This window comes from Nanorana parkeri, unplaced genomic scaffold, assembly GCF_000935625.1.
Source record: "Nanorana parkeri isolate BGI_ZX_2015 unplaced genomic scaffold, ASM93562v1 scaffold579, whole genome shotgun sequence".
Classification (NCBI taxonomy): domain Eukaryota; kingdom Metazoa; phylum Chordata; class Amphibia; order Anura; family Dicroglossidae; genus Nanorana; species Nanorana parkeri.
Window position 1 is genome coordinate 54,476 of NW_017306847.1, and position 8,938 is coordinate 63,413.

Sequence of the window (8,938 nt, forward strand, 5' to 3'; positions counted from 1 at the left end):
AGAAGCGATCTGGCGACAGGTAAGTCGCCAGGATCGCTTCTGTTGTAAAGCCGACAGTCGGCTCTACAAGTTTAAACAGAGTCCCGGCGGCAAAAGTCGCCGGGAGTCTGTTTAAACAGCCCCGATGCTGGCGACGTACACTGTACGTCGTCAGTCACGAAGGGGTTAAATGCTGGCTTTGTATACTATACGATTCTTGTGGCAAGAAATCACAACCAAAAATCAGTCTCTACCCATCAGCCCCAACCATAACAAAGCCAAATGATGGTGTCCAAGTGCTCTGATGATTGTATTATCTGTAAGATAAATAACTGGAGAATCCAGCTGCAAGTGTCTGACACCATTACCATGTGGGAGGAGCCGCAAACATCTTGCCACTGGATCCTCCAAGAGACATAACAAGTTGGCAGGCAATTAAATAGTAAAATTTACTCTTCCAAATGCTTAGAGCTGACGTGGGACACTGCAGTTGTCACATGCCGGCTCTATAGATCGAGAGCTGAGCAATCACTGGCCATTGATCACTCAGCTCATGGTCTTCTCCCTGCAGAGAGTGGTGACTGTCAGTCACCACTCCCGTCCCCCCACAGGGATTCCCCCCTCTCCTTTATGTTCCTGCAGCACTCATTGGAGGGACAGACAGGGGAGGAGGCGGGCACAGCTGGCTCTGGCACTAGAGAGGCAAAGCCAGCTGTCAATCAGGCAGCGGGGTGGATCCTGACAATATTGTGAGGCTCTTTCACGGCTGCAGCAGGGTTCTGCGAGGTCAGCAAATAGTGGGCAGTGGCCTGCTAGATGCTGACTTTGGGTCACAGGGGGACATTAGTAAATGTCCTTCTGTGACCCAAAAGAGGACTAAAGCCAAAAAAAGGTTTGTCTTTAGTTCTCTTACAATTTAATAGTTATAGGTGTCTCTCAAAACTGAAAGGTACAGTCCAAGAACACTCTGGCTAAAGTCTCTGAGCTGTGGAATGTCTCATAAGCTTGTTCAATCATCTCATCTGAGCCTATACTGTACATGTATGTAACAAAGGAAAAGGGGGGGATGTGGAAAGGAGGAAATTGGAAGATCAATGTTGCACAATAACTGCCCCCTCCAGCACCAGGTCTGCGATTTTACAAAAGGAATCATTGGACACATTTTCTATAAATAAAGTAAGCAAAAGCCACATATGAAATGATTCTTCCATACCGGTATCATTGTAGCAAATAATCTACTTACCTTATAGTGATTCTGCACTCTATGGACATTCCATTATTTACATTTGCTTAGGAATCAGTAGATTAGTGTGAAAACAAACCCTGACTGACTTCTGTAGGTGCAGACACTGTGGAGCAATTAATCCTCAAATAAAGTTGTTTATCTGATTCTCTTTGCAGCTTTTCCCACCCTGCTTCCCCCATCTGTAGCTTGTAGATTAGTAGCCTGGAAGGGTGCTGAGTTACTGCTGGAAGAAGGTTGAATTGAGTTGCTGAGAGAACCATTTGAATGACTTTAGAGTTTTCTCCTGTGTATTTTAAGAATTGATTGTTTCATAATGCCTGTAATTACAGAGGTCAGTAATGGCTCTTCATAAAGCTCATTTACTGCTTGTTAAGAATATGCTGATTCTTCACTGTACATGTCTGTCAGTAAATTGACTGTAATAAATAACACACATAAATGTCTAAAAGTACTAAATTATTATAAAAGGAGCAGTACAAGCACGTCCTATAGTTTTGTGCAGAAGTATTGCATTGTGCCATTGGTGTTGAGCCCTACAGGTGGTCTTTAATCTGTGTCGCTCCACAATATTTTAAAATTAAACATGGGGGATACTACGGGTCTTTGTTAACTTGAAATTTGAATAGGCATACTGGCAGATGCAGCATGGGTGATGATATACAGCATCAGTGCGTAACCTAAAGGTGTACAGTTAGACATTAAAATGTTGCATTTAAACACGTGTTATACTCAGAAGTTCAGTAGTGCCCTGAATCGTCTTCATTGTGCCACTGGTTTCCTGACTATCTTCTTTATCCATAAATGTGTGTGCGCATGCAAAAAGTGAAATCAGTACTCTGGTCGCCCGACAAGAAATAAGTGTCATTTGTCTCAGATTGGAGAAATTTCCTCTTGCTTTCTCTCGCTGTGACTTGGTTATACGGTCACTGGTTCACTGTCACCAGGCAGAAAGTGAAGGGAAATATTTACAACCAGGACTCAAGCAGCTATAAAAGCCTTACAGAGGTCCTAACCATGCCCACTTTATCCATAACCAGATACGTTTTGTCTGGTGTTTGGCTTTAAATTCAACTAACTGCATTGGCTAAACAGAATCTGCCATTGAAAGAGCTTCCTTCCAAAGACACCACTAACGTGAAGCAGATTTAAAATTCTGCAAAGGAACGATGGAATCTTATTAGCGAGCGTATCCTCCGGCAGAGGCCATTGCTCTGCAGAGTAATAAGATGCTGTATTCAGTAAGATGACCCATTTATATGTTTGATCTGACTGTCTGCCACAAGGCCGGATGTTGACTTCAAAGGCTTTGGTTTCCAGGCTGTGCAAGGACTCCATAAGTTATTCTGTTTGACATTTTAATACAATACAACCCATTAGTCCACGGTCATAAATATATTTGCTGTATCCAGCCCGAGTTAGAAAAAGAAAACACAGGAGCAGTGCAACATCTTTCAAACAAGCATAACCATTTTATTGGTACCTAGAAAGTTTGAGTCTATTACACAGGCAGTCTCAGTGATGGATATAGAAGGTTTTCTTTTTACTCTTCAAGAGTTTCGAAGGAAGGAAGTCACATAAGACTGTAAGAATTTCACTTGGGCCAGAAGGTTCACAGGAAAAGCAATGTAAACTTCCCCCTATTAAAAGAGCATTGACAGAAGGAAGAAATGAAGACAATGGGATCTAGAAGGGAAAGGGCGTGGGGAACGACACTGGAGTCTGAAAACATGGGCTATTTCTACCTGTGTCAGCTGCAATATAAGCAAGCAAATCACCCGGCGGCAATACGAGTATCTTTAATTCTGGAGACAGTCCAGCATCAAGACAAATGAGCAGTAATGAGGAGAATTTATCAATGCCCTCTGTTCCCGGGAGGTAAACTAGTGACAGGTTTATCTGCCTAAATACAATGGTACTTTTCATGACTAGATCTTTAATGTGCATGAATAAATGTAGAGTGAAGGAAGCAGAACAAGATCTCATCAAAAGATATAGGCTTATGGAAAACACAAGAGGTTTTTGTGCATGCTGATTGAAAGAAAATATTACATTTGTTTACACTGTGGGTTGATACTTAAAGGAGAACTATGGGGTTAGGGCTTTTCCCCATAGTTCTCCTAAGGGTAACGGGAGGACACAAACTAGCGTCCTCCCGTCACCCTAAGCTCAGTATACCGCGAGCTACAGCCCACCGAGCTCCTGACAACCTATGAAGTCACTGGTTGCCAGGAGGCCAGCAGGACACTGGCAAGAGTATCCCAGATTGCTAAGAGCTAGGTTGAGATGTGCATGGCCCACATATCCCTGCCTAGCTCTTAGCAACCTGGGACGTTCTGGCCAGAAAAGGGGTGGCAGACACACTGCAAACATTGTGCAGCAGAGTGGCCATGCCACCCTGCCTGCCCCCTTCCACATGATCCAAAGAGATGCCGCCTGAGACAACAGCCTCATGCTACCTCAATATAGGGACAGCCCTGCCCCTAACAATAGAATCTCCACTGGATTTCTCACCTGTGCCCATTCCCACTGTGGAGTAAAGCTCTTCTGCAGCAGACTCATGGGAGTCCCGCTGCTCCTTTTGCATAATGTAATAAAAGGTAAACCGGGGAAATTAGAATCCTCATAATGTTAGAAACAGAAGGGTATGCAAAAATCTTATTTCCACAGGAGTGAGATTAATTGTAGGTGGACTAACCCTTTAAAACCTACTATATACACTGAAGGAGAACTATTCAATATTCAATAAAGAAGAACTTTATGTTTCTAGATTATTTGATAGCCCATTCTTTACCTGTATTAGGGAATCCCATTGACACTTTAACAAACTTACCTGATCCCTGCTCCTGCAGCGTCTAGTTTCCCCCATTTGCTCCGGCTATAGATGGAATGATGTCAGTGGTCTATAGGCCACCAGAGTAAAATTTAGAAGAGGCTGCAGGGACTGGTCCCGCAGCCTGGAGGGAGTTGGCTTTATTTCAGTCTTCTATACAAAACAAGCACTTAAACCTTGGAGTGCGGGGTAACCCACCACAGGGTAAGTTTTTTCTTTTCCCATAGTTCCTCTTTAAGGGGTGTATTTATAAACAATTCACATACACTATCACCTTGCAGAATTGCATGTACATTCATTCTGTGCGAGGCAAGGGGGCAAAAACAAATGTTACTAGCATATTTTCTTTCCAAGAGGAATGTAATATAATGTAAATACTGCATTATGGCATAGGAAAGATGTATGCCCAAGAGTCACATAAAAATACACAAGGCGCTTGTATTTACACAATATGAGGCATATTTAGGCATGTTAATGTTTTAAACCTTGTTCCTATGTATAATGTACCTGGTGGCAGTCACATTTGCTTATTACATATGCAAGATCTGCACTTGGCTTTGCAGAGCCACACATTGATTGTGCTTTACTGCTCCATCTATGAGTTGTACAATGGATTAAAAACAATGCACTTCCTGAGTGGCCACATGTTATCTTGGCAGCCGCTAAAAGAGAAGCAGAGTAAATAAAAAAGCTGCACGCTGATGGCGTCAGACCACACCCTGGACGTAGCACACTGCAGCCACACATATGACCGCCTATCTGTAAGGTTTTACCAGTACGGGTCTGATCACATAGATGGTCTATGGCTATCCTTGGTTGGCACCCGGATTTGTGGAGGTGAGGGATTTTAATACAGGCTTGGAGGGGTGACATCTCTCTACATGTTTTTAGAGAGGCTGAGTGATTACAGAGTGTTTACTCAGTTTAGTGTCTATTCTACAATCATTAACAAAAATATGTGTGCAGCCCACGTTTACCTTGGTCAGTGAACATCATTGTGCTGCACCACCCAAAGCAGTACAGAGTTTTTGCAAAAAATGACCCTGGCAGGTCCTTTCCTACCTACGCATGTATGCAGCAACCCCATTGATTGGGGAGAGCCAGGACAGCTGGATTCCACTTTAAAGGTACAATTGTCCTTTAAAGTATACTATACTTGCTCTATAACCCGAGTTCTGAGTAATCCTCTGCAAAATAGGCACACAGATAGAAAGAGGTTTCCAGAAAGGGCAGTCAGTGTACTTCCTGAAGCCTCTCTCTCTTTGCAATACATCACCTATTACATTCGAAATTTCAAACTGGTTTAAATCTAATAGGTGACTTCATAATAGACATAATGTTTACATCAGGCTTTCTGTGTGTCAGGAGAATAAAGAAGTGTTTTTTCAGCAGCACCAACAGATGTTTTCCAGGATCTCCAGTTTACCGAGAAAGGGGATTGGGGTGGTCTGTTTTAATACAGCAATGCCTGGAGAGAAAACTGAGCTCCTTAGGAGCCAGGCTATGCTGCCTGAATTAATTTCATGATTCAATGTTCAATTTTGACTAAAGAGGATCATTTAGGATAATATCCTAAATAAAACTGATTTTACTTTTGACACAGCATATAATGGCTTGTTACATTGCTTCTGGTAGTAACTGCCAATATCGCACACAAAGTAGTCAACTACATGCAAATACCAGGCGATTTTACAGAAAGCAGTTCTAACTAAAACTAATCTCACAGATAAAAGGCAATGTTGTAACACAATTTCTTAATATCTCTCTTCATATATAAATACCTTCATATGTAAGTGGAAAAACCAACCATTCAACAATCTTATTAGGTTAAGAGGCCACAGTGCGTAATATATATATATATATATTATTAACGTAACCTCTGTCCTGCACGGGTCAGGGTTCTGAACAGTAGCTGATGTGGAATTTCATGTGATAAGTCACTGTTTACTCATGCAGTGATAGCAGAACAAACATAAACCTATGATGTGAGCTGTCAGGTCTATTCTGGGGGTGTGACAGATGGGGAGGGGAGCACTCTTAATCCTAACCTATAGCACCTCCCTTACTGTCTTGTATGCTAATCCAATAAGAATGGGCTTTCCCCTAGATTAATATTGGCTTCCTGTTAAGTTTAGTCATGTAAAGTGGTATCATATTGTAATGAAGTTAAAGTGTAAGTCCTTTTTTGGTTACAGTAGGAAACCCTGCCAGGTTATCTTTGTTTCCATCTGTGAACCATTGAATACTTTTCTATTCACTTCCTGTCCCAGAGTTGCAAAAGAAAGTAAGAGAAAATCTCCCAAAGTAATGGGAATTTCATTTGTCCCCAGAACTGGGGTCCCCATTGGACAATTAATTTTAAGTTATATTGACAGTTCTATTAACTTAATGTTTGTGGAATTTCATTGTTGTATTAAGGAGAATAGAAGTGCCCTAAAGTAGATCAATTGTTCCACTGGTTGCCTGACTTCTTGCATTATCAGCCCAAGGAACTTCTCCCTGTGAACATTCAACAAGTGAAATTTACTAAGGATGACCATACATAGGCCTGATGTAGGTTTGCCACCTGTCCAGGATTCAACCGGACAGTTCGGGTTTTGAATGCCGTGTTCGGGTTTCTTGGTAGAAGAAACCTGGACACATAATGTCAGGCAGACAGGAGCAACCAAAATTAAGATAGGGGCTACTGGCCCCCCACTGATAATAGTCTCAGATGTGATATTTACATATGAATGGATGGTGCTATTTACAAATAATTAAGCCACGACGCATTCTCCCCAAAAAAATTTCAGCGCTTCGCTAGAGTGTTCGGGTTTCGCTTGAAGTAAAGGTGGCAACCTTAGCCTGATGACCTGATGCAAAATAGGATTGTGCCATATAGCAATACCCCTAGGACAGTGGTGATCAACTTACTTAAAATAGGGGGCCTTAACTGCAGCCCCTGACATCACCAAAGGGCCGCACATAATAATCAGTAAATGCATTGCTACAGAAAGCTGTCAGAGACTGCAGACATGCAACTGGAGATTGTCAGAGACTATGTGCATGCTACAAGAGATGGCCAGAGATTGGAGACATTCTGCAGGAGATACTCAGAGACTGGAGACATACTTCATTAGATACACTGGAAAAAGGTTACATGAGACTGCTTAAGATCAATGCTACTTCTTTCAAAAAAAATCAGGTCTTCCACATTTGTGCTCCCTACGGCCCTCTTAAAAATATCTTGTGCCACCCCTCTCTCAGCAAGATCAATTATAAAAGATCAAATGGAGAAAAACATACAAAAAGAAGAGGGATGGACATCGAAGAATATAAGAAGATATTGGGAAGAAATAAAACAAACAATTTAACTACTTGAGGGCAATCTAAATATTTTTCTTTCACTGGCTTGACTAAGCACCAAAACATAGACTACTGTTGACAGGGGTCCTAAAGGGCTACAAGATAAGTACCAAAGGGCCACATGCACCACAAATTGAGAACCAGCACCCTCAGGAGGTGATAACAAGCTCTCATTATCGCTCACAGAAAATTCCTTAACCTGCTTGATCTGTCCTCCTTCTCAAGCTAATGAGTGTGTTAACCACGCATTTCATTGGCAGCTACTATAAAAGATGGCCAGATTGAGGTAGACACCCTCTTATGCTTAGCCTACAATCATTATAGGGCTATTAGTGTTTTTAAAAACAAATTATATCAATACATACAGTATAACACAACCAAAAGCTTCTCTGACTCCCACACACAATGTGGGCAGCCATTTTGGGGCTGGACCAATTTATTGAAAAAAGGAAGCTATCAATTCCCTAAGTGCTATGGAAGTCATTATGACATGATGAGCATGATGTATTAAATGATGCCTTTAAAGAGAAAAGTATGGAGGCTGTCATTATTCGCTTTCTCCTAAACAATGCTTGCTGCCTGGCTGTGTCTGGTTTCAATACACATGAGTTACAGACTAAGGAACAAGCACTCAGGAAATGAGTTGGGGAAAAGTCAGAATACTTTTTCTAGGTTAAAGTGTCTGAAATCATTGAAGCTAAACTATTAGTAAGACCGGCTCCATAATCGTCTTATAACAGGTATACTTTAATGCAAACCTGAACTTTGCCCATTCAGGATATTCCACTTATTTCCAACAGTATATACTTGCCTTTCCTTCACTGCTCTGCCCCATTTATCGTTAGGAGCCAAAGAATATACCCAGGTCCGGGCAAAGCAATAGGATTTTTTTTATTAGAGCTACATCAATAACATCATGTAATTTGTTATTGTAAGAGTATCCTGTATTTTCACAGCATTATAACAAGACACAATGGATTTCCCCACATTCTGTTCTTACACTCTTGCTCCACCGCAAAGTGCAGAGCTGCAGTAGCCATATCAAATGTCCGTCCGTCCCAACTGAGGGAAATGCAACAGCATATAATATGTCTTTTGAGCTGTAGATGGCGCTGTAGTGCAATGCTAGTCTGTATGTTTATGCCAACTATGATATATACATGAAGTTCTCTCTGTATGCTGCATAATGCTGTATTCTGATATAATGTTCTCCTAAGCAAGTAAAACTTAATGCAGAATTCCTCAAGATCTCAAAGCTTCATCTAAACACACAACCAACACCAACATGGTCATTTCCTCCAAAGTTTAGTTGTTTTTTTCCTCACATCTTTACTTAAAACAATGTGCTTTTAGCTTTTGTATGGTTCTTTTTTCCCATGATTGATAGAATGCCGTAATTGTTACTCAGAAGAAATTTTAGGCATTCACTAAAATGCCAGCTCTGTGTGTGCCTCTGACCAGTCAACAGGGTCATTCTATCAAAGTGTGTTTGTTTTACTTTGGTCAGCAATGACTGCTGAAACATTCCTTTTTGTCAA